At 49.0% G+C, this 18,770-nt stretch overlaps 1 protein-coding gene across 3 annotated transcripts in view; it reads left to right on the top strand.

The window, feature by feature from the left end:
- LDLRAD3 (low density lipoprotein receptor class A domain containing 3) overlaps positions 1-18,770 on the top strand; it is a 245,789-nt gene that overhangs the window by 56,752 nt on the left and 170,267 nt on the right. The window contains exon 1 of one of the 3 annotated variants that reach the window (XM_066363139.1): positions 163-259. The exons of the other annotated variants lie outside the window; for them this stretch is intronic. The gene's annotated coding sequence lies outside the window, so the exon portion shown is untranslated. Of the gene's footprint in view, positions 1-162; positions 260-18,770 lie in introns of those variants that run through there. 3 annotated transcript variants of the gene reach the window in all.

Raw genomic sequence — 18,770 nt, 5'->3', positions numbered from 1 at the left:
TCCCCCGCTCCTCTCTGGGGCTGCTTCTACCTTTTTCTTCCTCGAACTTTCCTGAAGAGTTCATTTCCTTACCATGGCATCGCTACCTGGGAAACTCCCTTTTCGGTTCTGAGACTGACCTTTTTGTGTCATGAAATCAGACACTTCCCAGCGGCAGTTTAGGTCTGGGTTTGGGAGCGGCTGTCATTGGGGGAGGCTTTCGCTCAACTCCGTGTGCAGTATTTGGTTGGCTGTCCTGGGCCCCTGGCTGAGACGAAGGGTAAGAAAAACATACAGAAGCCGGTCCTGCGTTATTTTCCCTTACATACCTGAGAAGTTGGTTCCCACAAGAACAGAGCTGGACTCTCCCTGCCAGAGGTGTCTGTTGAAGGGGATAAAGTGGAATTGGGAGGGTGAAATGAAACTCTCTAGGAAAGAATGGATTCCCCACCCCTGTTAGAACCCCTTCCATGCCCCCTCAGAAGAGCGTTGGGTGCTATTCACTCGATTATTGATTTGCTTACAGAAAGCGGCAGAAACGGAATCCATGCAGAAAATGCTCTGATGGGGGCACGCCGAAAGGCAGGTCTGGGAAAATAAATAGTTTTCAAAAAGGTGACTTTATTTGTCTTTCGAAGCAGTTATTTTCCAGAAATCTGTAACCAGTATCAGGAATTTTCCAGCTTTGCGTACATAGCCACTTACTGCTGTCTGATTCTGCTTCTTGCTTTTTTTTTTCCCCCTCTGTGCTGTCTTTTGGGTTTTGGAGACTGGACAAGGAAGCGGGTCCGAATCGCTTGCACAGTGCTCGGGACCCCCCCCCCCCCCCAACGCCACCAGCATCGGAGATGGAAGAATGCAGCCTCGGGTTGATGTACGTGTGTCTGGGCTATGCCTGTGCTCCAGTTTGGAGCCCACTGTGGCTGCCCTGCTTGTTACGTGTGGGAGTCGCCTGCCCCTTGCTCCGTGATGCGGGCTGAGGCAATGCAAACAGTCCAGCATTAGCCTGAGCAAAACAGAACTAGGACAGTGGGTCTGCTGCCAAAAAGACCATCTGCTGTTTTCCAAAGCCAGAGAAGGATGGCTGGGTGTCTCCTCCTTCAGCAAATAGCCAGAGACTCAGTATATTTACTTAGTTTAAGTTTGACCGGCCTTTTGTTCTTAGAAGGGGGAATAATATATGTTGGAGTTGGCAAACTAAGGCTCAACGCCTCAATTCCCAAAGAGCTGCCTAAAATGTTTAAACAGCTTCCAGGTCGGATTTCTTCCTGTTCCCTACCCCAGTGTCTTTCCACGGAGGGCTGCCAGGTTTACCTGCCCGAAGCCTTACTCACCCTATGTCACTCCCCTGCTCAGAACTGGTGTTGTTGGTTTCTCACTGTGGGCAGAGTGAAGCCCAAAGCCCCTAGTCTAGTCGGGCTTCTCAAGTTTTTCTCGACCTTCTGTTCCTTGATCGTCTTCATGACCCTTCGCTTTCATGCCTCCGCTTAGTTTAGCATTCCGTCTGGAAGGCAGGTCTGCATTTTACCCACCCTGCAAAACGAGCCTGGTTGAAAAGTGTCCTGTATTCCACGATGCCTCCGGGAATAAAGTGCTTCATCCTTAGTGATTTCCTGCGTCCCATTTCATAGTCCTTCCGTATGGTGTTTATAACTCTAACTTTTACTTTGGTGCTCCTTTTTTCTGGTTCATAGTAGACTTTGAATGTGCTCAGACCTTCCATCTCCTGTAACCTGAGTATACTGGGTACCCAGTAAGTTTTTTCTGGGTGACTGAGTGAATTAGTTAGTTGAGTGAATGCTTACTTCAAAACAGTAGATGATGGGTAGATGTTGGTCAAATAAGTTTGTAAATATGATATATATGTTTGCTTGCTTATAATTTGCATTGGGCTTGGGGGACAGGCTGTAAGCAGGCCGGGTCATTATAGCCTAAGGCTTTAGTTTTAAGACTAAGCTTTTCCCACACCCTTGACTGATTGCATGATGTGGGGTGGTGCACTCTCATAAGAAATCTCATTATGCCTCAGATAAGTGACTTTGTATCAGATACGTCCTTATTTGTATATTGGATTAAAAGTTTTGATTTCTATACTATAAAGTGGGGCAGACTGGGAGCTTGCTCTCTTGGTTCCTGCTATCACCATTGCAGGGGCCTCCCTGACCCCTTGCCTTTCATGGGAAAACCTGCTTTTCCCTTGTCTTCTCTTGTGGCTTGCCTGTCTTGGTGAGACACCAATAAACAGAATGGCCCACCATCCTCCGACTCTGCCATTTCTTTACCGTCTGCCCGAATCCAATGGGAACCTGCATGTGAGTGGCCACGATGGCGGCTCCTGGCCTTACAGGTAGGTATTACATATCTTGTTCTGCGGACTCAATGCAGTGACCAAATGTCATTGTCAAGGAGAACATTGGTTGAAATGTTTTGGCAATGAGAATACAGTGGTTGCCCACGTAGACCAGTTTCACATTTGGACGGTCCCCCAACACTTCAGATGTATAATTAGGAATGTGTATCAGGAGTTTGCTGTTCCAGCAATACTTCATTATGACTTTGGAAGGGTGGAGAGAGAACTATAGCCCTAGTTGCTTATGCGTTCTTCATAATAAGGTGTCCTGTTTTAGCTGTTTGGGGAACACAGTGGTGGTAGTAGATAAGGAAGAAGGCTTTGGGGAGCCAGAGAGACCTTGATTTGCACCCCAGTTTCCATTGACTGGTTTGTCATCTTGACCATGAGGGTAAACAGTACTCAGTAGGGATGCAGAGTGGATTAAGTGACAAACACAAAGTACCAGGGAGGCCCCCATATAAATGTAGGCATTGCTTTTGAGAGAAGGCTGCTGGCATCCTGTCACTAGCGTCCCCCAGAGGGCGCCTAGCTGTCTAAAGTCGCGTTTGTCACTCTTGTCCTCGATGCTGGTTTCTTATTATTGGCTTTCATTAGTACATTTATATTGCCTTTATTCTATAGACAAAGGTTAGGAATTCTTCCTTCCTTATTCAGTAGGAGTTAGGAGTTCTGAAAACTGTATCTCTGAACTTCTGGGAATTGTGAAACGAAAAAAAAAAAAACCAGAATGGAAAAGGTAGAATGAAAAAAATCCTGCTTGGGGGCAGAAAATGGAATTTCATGCAAGGTTCAAATTCTTATTTCTCCATTATAGTTCTGATGTTTTGTTTATTCTGAAATATAAAAAGACTGACTGTTATACACTGACTTGCCAATAGATGATTTTATTTGCTGTCTTTAGAGAGATGGAAGTGCTGTTCTTACTCAATTGTGTGGACATTGTGAGAAATGTTTCTAAGTGATTTGTGAGCTTGCTTCTGTCCTGTTCTGTAAGAAGTGCTGAGGAAGAGTGCCTGACTCCTGGGGAAGTTCGGGAAGCACAGACATTGTCCTGAAATCACGTTCTGTGTGTGAGCGGCGCCCCTTAGCCTCCTGGCAGCTTGCATATTACAGGGAAGTAGGGGCTTCCAAGGACTGATGTCTGTTTCTTTGGACGGTATTTTTACAAAGTTTGTTCTTGCCTCTCGCATTTGTAACCCCAAAGAGAGCGTGTTTGAGGTGTTGGGGTGCTGACGGTGGTTGTTAACTTGAAATCTCCTTGCCTCCCCGTTTTGCTGACACCCCCAGGCAGGAGCCATTCACGGCTCTCTCCCCCATTTTTGTTTTTTGTTTGTTTGTTTCTACTAGGCTCTGGGAGGCTCTGGGAGGCTCTGGAAGGCAGCGGATGCGTGGCCAGGTTTGCTGGCATCACTTTCTTAGTTTTTTTTCCCCTCATTAACGACACTTTTTAAAAAGAGTCTTCAGTCGGTTGTCTCTCTTTCAGGCTTTCCTGGTGTGATCTTGGGGTCTGTGACTCGTTGCCTAACTGTGGGTCTGTGGTTCTTGGGCCTGATGCGTGTGGCCTGAGGTATCCCTTTCATGCCCGCCGCCTCCCTGCTCTCGGAGTCTGCGCTTTGCGCTGGCCTCTCCGGGTTGACATTAAGTTTGGGGTTCTTCCTGGGGTGGGGATGATGTCAGGAGATTGAGCTGCTCTCTGCTGGATTTTGAATAGAAGCTACTTATTTTGTGGGTACACAAGACAGAGAATGAGACAGACAGACAGACAGACAAAGTGGTGCTTGACAGGCACGGGAGGCAGAGAACACACGTGGATGGTGTTACCAACCTGGCCTGGGGTGGAAATGCCGTGACAGCATAGTGTGGCATGATGGTCCCCAGCGCCCGGCCTGTCGAGTCCCTGGAAGGGTGCAGTGAGCAGGTGAGGGCTGGCACCCCGATGACAGCTGGGCTGCTCTGGACATCAGAGACCCCCCCCCCCCGCCAGCTGGGTGGTGTGCCCCTCCTGCTCCCGTTCTGCAGAGGCGACAGCCACCTTGCTGGTGAGCAGAGATCAACCTTCCTTTCCCGGAAGGGAGGCCCCTCCCTGAATATCTGGCATTGGTCGTGGTGACTTGGCATTGCCTTTCTGAAAGAGTGATTGTAGCGCAGGGGAGAGAGCGCCAGATTCAGACTTCTCACTGGGCCGCGGCCAGGGAGCCGCGTCCCGTTGCCCAATTTGTGGGCTCGTCGAATGTAAATCATTCTGCGTTGCTTTGCTCTCTGTATAATCTTCTATAAACTTTTCATTTTTCTTTTTTTCAAAGGCAGACGGAAACCCTTTTTTTACTTAACAGAAAAGGGGAAACCCCCAAATTAACCACATGGAAAAATTTACTGAAGCCCCCTGATGCCCTTGATAGTCAAGAATAACCCAGGGGAGCTTGGGGAGTGGCCGACGGTCATAGGAGATGGCATTGACTTCTATGACGGGAGGCCCACCCCTGGTTCACTCATTTTGGAATGCGACCTGGAGCTGCCTTGCGGGCTTTTCTATGTGCTTCAGCCGAGGTCAGTAGATGGGACCGTGGAGCCTTGTGCCAGGCCTGAGGTGTTTGTGTTCTTGGGGCTTATCAGGGTGTGGCTGGAGCCATTTTGGGCACTGAGGGAGAGGGGGTAGGACTGTTTTGATATTAAGGGAAAATGAGCAAATCGGTTAAAAATAAATGCTGGACATTCCCCTTTCTTCACGCTGCCAGTCCCGGCCCATCCCTTGATGTGACGCAGCCTTGGCATGACTTGGAACAGTGAGTTTGCTGGTGGCTCAGGCTGCAGAGAGAAAAACGGAGAGATTCAACCTGGAAAGGACAGGGAAGGTGCCTGTGAGCCAGTTATGTGTTCAAAGGATGTCCTTTCATTATTTAAGTAAACTCCTTATAGAAATTTAACATATGTTGTGAAAAGCACACACATGTGAAGTAGGGACCTCCATGGATTTTCATAATGTAAACATATCGGGGCGACCAGTGCTCAGATCAAGAGAGAGAGCCCTCCCTGTGTCCCTGCCTGGTCCCTCCCCCCCCTCCCCCCACTGCGATCCCAACTCCCAGCATCATCGATTGCTTTCACCTGGTTTTGAACTGGCAAGAATAAGAGTGTCTGGCTCCTTTTGCTCACCATTAAAAACAGCTCGTTTCCACTCGCTTTTTCAGGAGGAGGGCTGAGGGATGACCCTCAACCCGCTTAGGCTGCGAAGCCAACTCAGAAACCTTGGCAACCAGACGCCCCACCAGCCTTGGGCTCCTGGCTCCAGCGCTCTCTCCGGGCGCCCTTGAATGAGCTCTTCTGTCTTCCAGCAGAAAATGTGGCCTGATGCCACCTGGAAGAGCCAGTAGCGTGGAAGCAGGAGCCCAGCAGGCCGTAATTGTGGGCCGCCAGCGAACACAAGCAGCCTCGGAGAGACAGGCTCCGTTCCTCACACAGAGCAGATTATATTTATATCCCCCGAGCAGAGTCGGAACCCGGGCACTCCCGGACAGCCTCCGGGGTGGGGGCCTCTCATGGGCAGGAGGGAGGGGAGACGTGTGCCTTGTCAAGGGGGCTGAGAACCTCTTTTGCAGACTGTATTTGTGTTCTGAAAGGGAACAAGAGGGAGTACAGCCCGTAGGCAGCTTCCCAGGAGAAGCAGCAGCCATCCACAGGTTTTTCCAAATGACTTCCTATTCAGTTTAAAAACATTTTTTTAAAGTTTTCGGTTTGGGCCATTGTTTGGGATGATCAGTTTTATGACTGTAGACATACTCATTCCAAAACTTGTTCCTCTTAGGTTTTAGGGAATGCTTTGTCTTCTTTAGAGTGTGAACATCCCTGAGTAGAAAGACCTTTCCCTGTTGGCTTTTGCTTCTTAAAGGAGCCAGTGTTTCTGTGTGTTTTGCAAATGAGTGGGGCTGTGCAGCTCCCTCCACCCCCAGATCATCTTGATTGGTCTTAAAGGTTCCCAGGAATATTTACTATGACAGTATTTAAAGAAATTTGTTTTGAAGTAAAGACGCCCATAGAAAATACCATAGGCCCCTATGGTAAAAGGACTTCTCAGTTCCTTCTGTCAGTGTATGTCCTGGGACATTGCAGGTATAAACATGGGTATAAACATGACCACAGGTGCCTGTATATCGTCACCTCCGTCTCCAGAGATAAACAGAAATGGATTATATCCTGCATGCTGTTCTATAGCTTGCATTGTAGAAGTCCTTCCCAGTCACTGCAGCCTGACTCGGGCTCCTTCCTAAAGGCTGCAGTGTTCCAGTGTGGATAGGCCACATCGCCTGCACCCATCTCCCTCCTGGAAGATACTCAAGTTCTTTTGAGCTTTGAGGAATAATGGTGTGAAGATAAGAAAAACCCTTCTAAGATGTGTTTCTGTATGCCTTTGTATATTCCTAAGGATGGGTGGATTCCTGGAAACGGAATCGGTGAGTACTTGATATGAGGGGGATCAAATTTGATATCCGGGAGAGGTGAGCATGTAATAAATAGGACCGGGGTCTGCCAGATGGCCCAGAGGCGTGTACCAGTTCCCACCCTCACCAGGAGGGGAAAGTGCTGGTTTTCTCACATCCTGGCCAGCTCGGAGGAGTACCCATCTTTTTAACGCCTGCTAATCAGGTTGCTCTAAAACAGTGGTTCTCAACCTTTCTAATGCCGTGACCGCAATACAGTTCCTCATGTTGCGGTGACCCCAAACCAAAAAATAATTTTGGTGGCTACTTCATAACTGTAATTTTGCTACAGTTATGATTTGGAATGTAAATACCTGATATGCATTATGTATTTTCCAATGGCTTTAGGCGACCCCGTTGGGGTCGCGACCCACAGGTTGAGAACCGCTGCTCTAAAAGATGACGTTTCCACTTGGGTTTGTTTAACTACCAGTGATGTTGTGCATCTTTTCCCTTGTTTATTAGCCATCTTTATTTTTGGTGACATGCTTTTTTATTTTCTTTATCCATTCTTGGTTTGTTTGCAGTCTCGGTACTGATTTTTAAGGAGTTCTCTACAGTTATGGACGCAGATGGTTGTTTTAAAAGATCCATTTAGAAAAAAAAATTACTTGGATTGGCATTCTTGGCTAGAAAGCCCTATAAAAGATCAAGTCGTCCGTCTGTTTTTTTGTTTTTTTTTTTTTGGTGCTGGTTAAAGGCTTTGGTTTTCTGTTTTGTTGTTATTTAATTAGGTGAAATTTTTCCTCCTGGCTGGAGAGCCCCGGCTGCCTGTAAATGCATTATGGTCTGTGCAGCACGGGGTGGGTGGATCGTGACGTGGAGTGGAAAGTGAGCCCTGCCAGGCAGGGGTTGGCTCCTGCCGGGGCTGATTATCACGCACGTGCAGTGAGATGCTGGATCCCATGCCCGGTGTCTCTTAAAAGCTGCGGTCCTCCGCTCTTCAGAGTAAAGGTCCCGGCCGGTAGGAGAGACAGGGAGCGTCTCGAGCTGTGCTGGCAGATCTGGTGCGTTACGTTTCTTTATTCTGTTGCTGTTTCCCGGATCGGTGTTGCTCCCTGAACTCTCTTGGCGAGTCTGCGTGGAGCCAGTGTTCTTCTCTGCACGTCCAGAGCCCCTGGAGGGTTGCCACCTTCCATGTTGGTAAACAGACTGGGCTGTTGCTTCAAGCGATGCCAGGGCGTTCAGAAGTGTCAGTGGCTGGGGGCTAGGGTCCCAGTGCTCCCCTGGCCATGGGGGACTGAGGCAGACTCTTGATCAACCCCCTTCTAGGCCTTTTTGTTCTGCTGGGCCAGCCTCACGGGGCTTGCTTTTTTTGCTTTCTCTGGACGAGAGTCCCAGCCCAAAATGCCACTGTCTTTGGTGCAGCTGTTGCTACTCCCTGGATACAGAAAGAAACAAACAAAGGCTGAGAGTAGGGTGCTGATGGTTTGGGATTCACCGTGGGGAGAGGAGAAGTCGCCCTCCCTGTGGACGGAGGCCAGAGGCTCACGGGGACTGCCTCCACCCCAGGGCGGAGCAGAAGTACAGGGCTCATTCTTGTGGGTGCTTTGGGTGACCAGCTCCACCTGGCCTGGTTCCTGTCCCCCATAACCTCTGTCCAACCTTAATTTCTTGTGAGCTGGCTCAAAAAGAATGGGGTCATCACAGAATGTTGGATTTGCCTCACAGGCAACGTCTAGAGTCCTCATGCCCCAGAGTTCTGGAGGCAAGCTCTTACCTCTGAGGTTATGTTCTAAAGTATCGGGCTACATTTGAGTTTTTACTTTGAGCCGCATGGAGAATTATTGGTTTAAGCTCAAGTTAAACCAGAAGTGAAGATTTTCATCCCTGCATTATCTATCCATCCATCCATCCATCCATCTCTCCATTCACCCCTCCCTCCTTCCCTCTTCCCTCCAACCATCCATCCCTCCATGGAGTTGAAGGGGAGAAAACTGAGTTGGAGGTTGAGTGCTGAAGGCTATTGAGGGATGGGTGGAGGGACAGGAGACTATAAGATGACTGAGGAGGAATGGACAGAGAGCCAGATGTGGGAGGGAGTGTTAGAAGAAGGGAGTCATCCAGGTGGTCCAATGGGGAAGAATTGTGCATAAGGTAGAGATTGAAAAGTAACCCTTGGGCTGGACAATTGGAAGGCTTGTGAGGCTGCTGGTCACTTTGTGAGGACAGAGTCAGGAAACAGAAGGGGTGGACCAACCAGATGTCGGGACTGAAGATGGCCCGGACTGTAGGGTTTCAGCCTGTCGGCAGGTCCTTCCCAACAAAGATGGACTTCCTCCCGGTGAGCAGGTACAGAGCTGCCCGTTAGCAGAGCACCGTGGTAACTCAAACAGACGCTACCCTGGGAGGCATATTTGATTTCTTAAAAAATCGTTTCCTAACAAGCAGCTTCCTTCTCTCGACCTCTCATCACACTTGGTCGCTTTCTTTTGTGTTCCCTTCGAAGTGGATCGTTTTTGCACTTGAGATCACCCTTCCCCTAATTACTATTCACGGCACTATTTATAATGGTATGTCTGGTGTAATGACATGTTGTGTGCCTCCATTACATCTCGTCTTTGTATAATAGCAAGTCTTAATTAGTGAATAATAATACCCTTAACAAATGAACTCTGGCTAATCTCATGGCCTCTATTAATATATGTATTTTTTTCCTGAAGAGGTTTTTGCGGTGGGAATGATACACCATGAGAATTCTAATGTTTTCAGATTTGTGACTGTAACACCCAGATGGACACAGTACTCAGGGAGCTTATCCAGATTGGGTCCATCTCCATTTTACAGACGAGGAAACGGAGGCACCGAGTGGTTAGGTGTTTCCCTGAGCTTGGAAGGAGTGGAATTTGAACTCAGCATCCATGGGCCGCAGGGCTGTCCTGAGTGTGATGAGCTCTGTAATTTCTCTTTAATTTTCCACCTGCTTCGTTTTCTGCACTGTCAGAAGCAGCCCTCCGCCCGTGCGTTCCCGCCCTCTGATTTCCTAAATCCGACACGTCTCTTTTGGAGGTGAGTTGCTCCCTGGGAGGCTGCGCTCATTCAGACAGGCACGCAGAAGCGGGGACTCCAGCTGGCAGTGCTCCTGGATGCTGGCACTGGCCGGATGTACAGGTGTCATCTGCTCAAGAAGTCAGCTAATTCCTCGTGATGGAGGGCCTGTCGTCGGGCTCAGCGCAGGGGGTGGGTGCCCGCATGAGCCGACTGTTGAAGCGAGTGGGCTAGGTTAGTGGATTAAAGCTACTTAATAACATTTACAAAGACGCACCAGTTGCTATGCATTCCCTTCCTGCTTGGTTGTACCAAGCCGGCACTTTGGATTTCCCAGGCAGAGTTTCTCTCCTCATCAGAAGTGATAAAGCCAAACAGTCATTCATCTGCTGAGACGTGATGGAAGGTTGTGGATGATGGCAGTGATCTGGAGAGGCCCCTGAGTCCCTAGGGGACGGGAGACAGGTCTGATCACTGGTCCTGTGGAGGCGACTTTCTCCTGTCACAGAAGAGCTTGAGACTGGCTGTTGCCGAGGGGACAGCCAGGGAGGTCAGAGTTCTGAAGTGCAGAGGCAGGAACAGTGTCAGTCCCGCTCCAGCCTCGCCTCACGCCAGGCTGCTTGGTCCCTGGTTCTTAGTCCCTCTGTGTATAAATAAGAGGAACTACCCTGAGTGCTGGCCTTTAGGGATGTTTTTGGTTCTTTAGAGGAGGAGCTCTGTATAAATACTGAAGTGTATGTGTAGAATGGGCAGTTGGTGCGTGTTTGCCTGCTGTGAGTGCTGGGAATGTGTCCACACAAACCAGAACAGCAGGTTGAGCATTGAAAAGGAACTTGGATGTCATCTGTTCCTGCCCTTTTTTACACCTGGTGGACACTAAGACCCAGGGAGGCAGAGAGACTGCAGATCCCAGCGGTGAATCCCAGGTGCCTTTCTCTTTTGACTTGCTTCATCACCACCTTGTTTGGAGCACGGGAGGGTTCATGTTTATAGATTGGCAACTCTTAAAGAGCATGAGGACTAATCCAAGCAGGGCTGACTACATCTCAGGAATAATCAAACTGAGACTGTCATGTGTCAGAAGACACAGCCAGGGTTGCATTCAAAGCTCCTTAACTGTGTTCTTAATACCTGGTGTCTATCCGTATGGACCTAAGTGACCATGGGTCTCAGCCAGCCAGCCTCTGTTCCAGCCGGCTTCCCACCTGCTCGGGCTGCTCCCTTTCTAGGGGGTGAGGGAGGGAGAGAAAAGAGACCCAGCCTTGTCTGAATACCACTGAGAGTAGCGGCATTATGAGGGGAGTCAGGGAAAATATGCTGGTGCTGTTTATTGAACCCCAAGTACGTGCTGCTTATTCTATTTACTTTATCCCTCTACGATAGATAGATAGATAGACAGACAGATTCCTCTATACCGCAGCCACCCTGTCTTGGGGCGGGGCTACCCTAATTTTACAAATGGAAAATTTTCATTCAGAGAGGGTAACTCACCGGTCTGAAGTCACACAGCCAGTTCTAGTGATAAGAGAACCAGGTGTGTGGCAGCTGGACCCAGGCATGCCAGGGGCACCGCCTTGGCCGCCTGAGCGGAGGCGGTCTCTGCTCAGCCCCCCGCAGCCCCATGCCGAGGGGTGAGGAGGCAGCTGGTGCAGACTGTTCTGAGAAAAGACAGCTCTACTGTCCGGTACACATGTCTCAGGGGGTTAGTACTTAAAAATTAGCTGACCTTCTGGCTAAGCCTGGCTATTTTTATATATTTTTGGAATGTCATGGCTTAATAAGTTGGGTGGGTAAATCTATCTTGTGAGATGTGTTTATTATTATTTTTTTTCCTCCACAATTGGTTGCTTCTCTGCAACTGTTGCTGCCTTTCAGAAAACGGAGAGTTCCTACCAGACGGGACCCCCCCAGAGGCGTGTCCTCGCCTTGGCTCCTCCTCGCCCAGTGTGGACACTGCTCCCTTTTTAATCTCTGTTTCTTTTACAGTTGAGGGGGGCTTTGAAGCTAGTATGTTCATGGTAAACGGTTCCATATGTCTTCCATGGCTTTCTTCCACATATTAGCATATTTTTTTTTATTCTTTATAATAAATTTTATTAATGAGACATTCTTGAAAGGATGGAGAGAAGTACCAGGAGTCCCACCAAGGAAGCCTGCGTGCCCCCCGCTCCGCCGCGTGGCATCCTGGCGTCTCGTCCTGCTTCCTTCAGATTGTGTGTCAAGAGCGGCCTTCCCGTTGGCCTTCGCTGGGCACCTCAGGATCCCGTTCACCGGCGGGACACCACTCCCTGGGTGCGATGTTCTTCCTTCCTGCACGCTGTCAAGAAGACGTGTACTACGTCTGTATGGGTCCATTGACTCGTGACACCCTGCCACTCGCGGTTCCCACCAAATGTGAAGTTTCTCGGGTTTTTCGATTCATGGCACCCCAGGTCAGTGAATTGAAGGTCTGGGTAGTACCCCACTGTGTGGAGGGACCCTGAATTTTTATCTGTTCTTTTTTTGATGGACATTTGGTGTGTCTTGTCATTTTGTGCTGTAGCAGTGAATGTTCTCAGGTGCTTGTCCGTGCCCGTTTTCCCCAGACCGAGTATGTGCACGGGGCAGGATTGGCAGGGTCCGAGGGCAGTGGTGTCTTCAGCCTCGCTAGGAATTGTCACGTTGCTCTTCAGAGTTACCACGCCACGGGCCGCGTGAGAGTTCCCGTAGCCCACAGCCGCTCCCAACTTGAGGTTGTCACACTTCAGAATTTTGCAAGTCCGATGGTTGTGAAAGAGAACTTCCTTGTTTCATTAATCATTCTTTGGTTGATTATACGTGAGCTTGAGTATGTGTTAAGTGGCTATTTGAGTTTGCTCATCAGTGAAAGTACCTATTCATATGCTCTGTCCAGTTTTCCAGTGGATTGGCAGTGTTTTATTACATAGTCTTGTAAGAGAATCCCCGATTATCAGTCTTTGTGTGTGACATGTGACAGATACCGTCTTCCAAATAGTGGCTTATCTTTGAACTTTGTAGTGTCTTTTGATGACTAGGAGTTTTACATTTTAATAGACTTGGTTGTATTTATCAGTCTTTATTGACTGTGCTCTTTTGAGTCTTATTCCAGAAATTTTTACCCTGAGCTCATGGTGATAACGCTTTTGGGCCAAAATGAAGCTCATTTAGTTTTTATGCACTTGCTCCTTGACTTGCTTTAGTATTTTCTATACTGGCTTTGCGTGGGGGTGTCTCTGTGTGTGGCTCTGCGTGGGTGTCTCTGTGTGGGGCAGACTATAGGCTGCAGAACAGTTTGCAGGGACTCGAGGAATTGTTGCAGCCGTCCCCAGGCCGACGGGGCCGGGCTGAACTTGGGGTCGGAGCGAAATCTTGCTTCTTGACCTTGTGGCTGTGTCTGATCTCGGAAGCTAAGCAGGGTCGGGCCTGGTTAGTACTTGGATGGGAGACCTTGTGGCTGTGTCTGAGAGGTGCTGAAGTGCAGGCCGATTGGCTCTGTCTCACAGCTGGCTTATCTGCAAGCCTGATAAAGTTGGTCGTAAAGTTGTCCTCATCAGTGTAGGTAGCCTCACTGCCGGATTCTCACTTGCTGCTGCCGCTGCTGATTGAAGCAGAACACGTGGCGGACAGCTCCTGCTCTGGGCTCTCACCGGGCCTGTTGTGGAGCTGGCCCGCCGTGAGGACATGGTGTGTGGGGAGAAAGAGAACCCTGGGGAGTTCGTGCAGAGCTCTCCACTTCTGGTCCTTTCATCCCTGGAGCGCAGGCGTGTTCTGAAGATGCAGTCTCACTCACTCATTCATTGTATTCTCGGAAGGAAGTGTGCGTGGATTCGAGTAGGGTTCCGATAAATTCACGGGGCTTGAGAGTGTCGGCACCGGAAGGGTCCTTAGGAGTCATCCGGTGCTGTTCCCCAACTCATTCAGTCAGCAAGTATTCACTGAGTGTCTGCCAGGTGCCTGGGGCTAGCTAGTTGTTGAGGACACCGTGGGAAGCAGGACAGCCGAGATCCCTGTCTTTGTGGTGGGGGGAGTGGCCACTGAACCACAGGGATCCTTGCTGAGTGTGTGGGTGTGATGGGATAGGGAGGGAGTGTCCTTGGCTCAGGAGTCCCTAAACTGGAGCCCAGGTCCTGAGCTAAGAATGATTTTAACATTTTTAAATGATTGACAAAAAGATACACTTTGCAAGAGATTTTGATGATGGGGAACACTAACTTTGAACCTCAATCAAGTCACATGTTACCTGTTCCCCCACCCCCGAAGGATTTCATTCATCTCATTAGTAGACCTGTATTACAGAAAATTGTTCTCGATTAGTATATTTTGAATTTTATCAATAAAAACTTGGTGAAATATTGTTTTCTCTCTTCTTATAGGAAAACCTATATAACATCTTTAATTTGGCCTCCTAACCTGCCCAACCTAGTGTTTACTATCTGGCCTTTTATGAAAAGACTGTGCAGACGGACCCCTGTTCCGGCTGTGTGACTTTGGGGATGTTACTTCCTCAGTCTGTCTCCCTGTCTGCAGAATGGCCCTGCTGCCTAGTTCATAGCACTGTTGTGAAGGAATAAAAAGAGAGTTGATGTTAAACTCCTGCCTTGTGTTTAGACCTTTAGTAGATGTTAGATCCTCTCTAGTGAAAAATAGTGATTGGTTTCTTTTACTTTTTTACAATTTTTAAAGATTTTTTTGTGTTGACATGGTTTCCGGTGTCCCACTGAATACAGCACCCTCTACCCACTGCATCGTGCCCCCCATGTCCCATGCAAAGTCTCTCTTAGTCTCCATTTCCCCACCCGTGCCCCCGAGTAATTGGTTTCTTACAGGCTGTTAAAGGGAGCCTAACGGGAGATGGGGACCCGGGTGGGACAGCGCCCAGTGCTCACCTGTGAGGGTCAGCACCCTCCTGAGGGAGTTGCTGTCCAGCCCCCCTGAGCTGTGGACCTTGGACCCAGCGCGGGCTATGACCTCATGGCCCTGCCAATCCCCATGACGTTAATGTTGCTCCGACATAATTTTTCCTCATGAAATGCAATGAAGCGTAAAAAAAAAAAAGTAAGTAACAGCTTTGAGCCCTTAACGAGGCTATAAATACAGGACAGAAATAATTGATAAAACTACTTCCTGGTAAAGAACCGTCCTTTCCCTAGACCAGTGGTTCTCAAAGTGTGTGCCAGGGCACACTGGTGCGCCCTAGAAGATTTCCAGGTGTGCCCTATGGTATTCCAGAGAAATATGTACCTGTTGGGGACCAAAAAACCAACAGAGTTTTTGTAGTTTATATTTTTGCGGGACAGAAGTGTGGGGAATTGGCTGTAAGCTGACAGTCTGCCCAACCCCCCACCTCACTTGCCTGATTAGGTTGCAAAAGGCTGTTAAGCTGTGGTGCTGGATTGTTTACACAACCCCCCATGTTCCCTGGAAAGACAGGAGGCAAATTTCTTCTATCCTTTGTTTGGTGTAAAGTTAAGATGATATGTATGGTGGGGGTTTTCTGCACTCAACACAATTAAGAGTAAAAAGAGAGGAATTCTTCAATGTATTGACGAGGAAATAAGAGTTTGCCTTTCAAATATATGCACGAACATTGACAAAATTGCTAGGACACATCAGGCTCATGTTTCTCATAAACACAAGAATGAAAAAACTTAACACATTTGCGCTGGGACCTGCCAAATTTACTAAGAATGTATCTATATATATAAAAAGATAACTTCTTTGTCATTTTAAAATTTTTTAACCCCTCTTTTTTCTGAATTCTACAAAGCATAACTCAAAAAATGTAACATAAAAATGTTTTTTAATGTCAGAATAAATTTAATTTTGTCGTATTTATTTTGTTTAATTACCATAAAAGCACGCTTGGACTTTTTATATTTTTTTCCTGTAATATTTGACTTAATTATTATAACATATTTCTCAGAAGTTTGTATATAGCGCACCTACAATTATTTGTAGGATTTTAAATGCTCCCCAACTTTAAAAAGTTTGAGAACCGCTGCCCTGGACTGTTTCCCTTTCTCTTTGCTTTTCGCATTCACGCTAGCCATTGGCTGTCTTCACTGACTCACGTTAAGAAGGAAAGAAAGCGTTGACATTTTGTAACGGTTGCCGCTTCACACTGCCGGGGAGAAGCAAAGAAGCAAGCTGTGTGAAGTGCAGATGTGGTGGACAGCCGGCCCACTCACTGTCCAGGTGACCTGCACCGTCCACAGATTTCCCTGCAGTACAATCACGCACGATCTTCCTCTGTGGTCAGTGTAAATGTGAAGTCTTTAAATGCCAAGGGTCACCAGTCCTAGGCTGAACCGATGAGCCATTTTATTCCCTCTCACCAGTTTCTTCCTTGGACAGATTGGTAAACAGAGCTGGGGCTGCTGAGATGAGCTCACGGGGCAGGGCCGTGTGCCGTCCAGGCAGAGCTGGAGACTTGGCTCTGCTCAGGTACCTGGATTCAGAAGCCCGTCCACCCTTTAGGCTCAGACACCCACACATGACTGCTCCCTTCTCGGCGACAGCCAGAGTGCTCCCCATAGTGAGACCGCAGCAGGAAGCAGTTGGTTTGATGAGAGCCAAATGGCTGTGGGACGTGCTTGGGACAGATGTCTCTCATTCCATCCCACACTGATGCCACCGTGCGGAGCAGTCTGGAGTTGAAGGGACCTTCGGAAATTTTACGGGGATGTTTGCAAACAGATCGTCGCAGACCAACTCCCTTGGCATATTGCACGTGCCCGTGCACGGAACGTTATGTGCAGTGTTTGGAGAAGTGAGTCAAAGGGAAACCAGATGGTTGTTTTCAGTGGCCTCCTAACATTATGTTTGCTGACACCAGGCAGTGGGAAGAGGTGTGTTCCTTCTCCAGGAAACTTTCAGGGGAGATCATTTCACGATCTGCGGAGTGGAATGCGAAGCTGTATGTGTGTCTGTGCATATGCTGGTGTGTCTTGCTTTGTTGTTCGTGGAGCCTGCGGACGGGATTGTCAGGAAGCAGAAGATAAAAACCGGCGGATTGGGCAGCAACGTGAATGCAGGGCCTGTCGATTGCTTGCAGATGTCAGTTCTCTCCTGCCTATCGACCAGGGAAATCCCCCAGGGGCAGAGGGGAGCAGAGGGGAGCAGAGAACATGGAGGGCTCCAGCTGCTGGCGTGGAATTCCCATGTCTCTGCCGGAGAAGTCGGCCCTGCGGACTGCCCGTTCGGGAGGAGAGTCTGGGCAGGTTGCAGCGGCCAGTGAGGTTGGGCAGTGGCTCCAGGTTGCCCCCTCCATCATCTACAAATTCGTGGGTGCCAGAAATTTTGGAAGACGCTGCTGCAGTAGGCTCTTTGCCTCTGCCCCGTGGGGGAGGACGGGGGACATTTTTTTTTTTTTCGTTCTTGGTGAAATGGTGTAGTTATTTTAAGTAAGTGATGTGCTGCAGTGAAAACGGGCAACTCTTTTTCATTTTTCAGCTTAATGAAAAAAAGGAGAGGGAGGTGAAGAAAGCCCAGCTAGCCTACTTTGTGCTAATGCTTGTCTTTTTGGATTCTAAATGTGTCCCGAGACGCTGAGATGGGATAAATATTTCAGCCACTAGAAAGTCCTGCTGTCGGGCTGAGAAGATTTCTCACCCCTTTTAAAGCAGACAGGGCAGTAATTTACTTGCACCAATTCAGACACCTCCATGTGCCTCACTTCTAACTATGTATGTCCCGGCTCCCAGTCACCTTCTAGAGGGTGAGGCAGGAGGTGGGAGAACTTTCCAAGGAGCCGTCTGGGGACCGGGGCAGGTCAGTCACGGCAGGCTTGGTTTTCTTCTCAGTGCAAGCTCAGACGTTCACTGGGGACCTGCTGAGCACCAGCCGCCAAGGACGCACTGCTGAGCAAAGCGGTGGCCCTCTGCCTTCCGGGCTGTGCAGTCTGGTGGGGGAGACGGCACAGATCCATCGGTCAGCACACGTTGGGATAAAGGAAGATGGGACCACACCAGGCTGAAAAATGGGGGGCCAGCTTTAGATCGGGTGTCCACGCAGGGTCTCAGAATAAGTGACGGAAAGCTGAGGTCTGAAGGATGAGTGAGATGAACCGAAGGTATTCGTGTGCTAAGGCTGCCGTGACAAAGTTCCCTGACTGGACAGTTTCATAGAAAGGTGTTTTCTCCCAGTTCTGGAAGCGAGACGTCTGAGGTCCTTAGAAGCTGAGTCTCCTTAGCTTGCAGGTGGCCATCTGCTCCCTGTGTCTCTTCACGTGGTCTTTCCTCGGTGCCTGTGTCCTGATGACCTCCTTGTATAAGGACACCAGTCAGGTTGGATGAAGGTCCACCTTCACGGCCTCATTTTAACTAAACCATCTCTCTTCAGGGGCTCTGTCTCTGAATTCAGTCACCTTCTGAAGGGCTAGGGGTTAGGGCATCAACATACGGATTTGGGGAGGATACAGTTTGGCCCTTAATACCCAGAACGCCAGGGGAAAGGCGGGTGGGAGAATTGGGGTCCGCGAGGAGCAGGTGCGGAAGCCTCACTGCGGGAAGGACATCAGTGTTGGGGGAAGTGGTTGGAAATGAGGTTGCGGAGGGAGGCAGGGCTGGATCACGCCAGGCCTTCTCAACCATGGCCGTTCTCCATTTACTGTGAAGGCCTAGGAAGCCATCAGCAGCATACTAAACTCCCCCTCTGCTGCGAGAAGGAGCTGGGGGCCGTGAGAAGAGTTGGGAGGTTAGGGTAAGCCAGGATTTTTCATCCTCGTCCCCATTGACATTTAGGGCTAGACAAGTCTTTGCTGTGAGGGGCCGCCTTGTGCATTGAAGCCTGGGAATTCCCAGACTCTACCCACTAGACGCCACAACCAGAAATGTCTCCAGATTCTGCCCTCTGTCCCCTGAGGGACAAAACTGCCCTGTGTTGGGAACCACTGGCTTGGTTTGGCATTGCAGGAGTCACACTGGATGAGATTGGGGGAGACTTTTCAAGACAGAATCTAATGGGATTTCATCTCT

The sequence above is a fragment of the Saccopteryx leptura genome, chromosome 1, assembly GCF_036850995.1.
Source record: "Saccopteryx leptura isolate mSacLep1 chromosome 1, mSacLep1_pri_phased_curated, whole genome shotgun sequence".
In the NCBI taxonomy this organism is placed as follows: Eukaryota; Metazoa; Chordata; class Mammalia; order Chiroptera; family Emballonuridae; genus Saccopteryx; species Saccopteryx leptura.
Note: the sequence above shows the minus strand (reverse complement) of the source record. Positions and strands in the feature narration are given on the sequence as shown.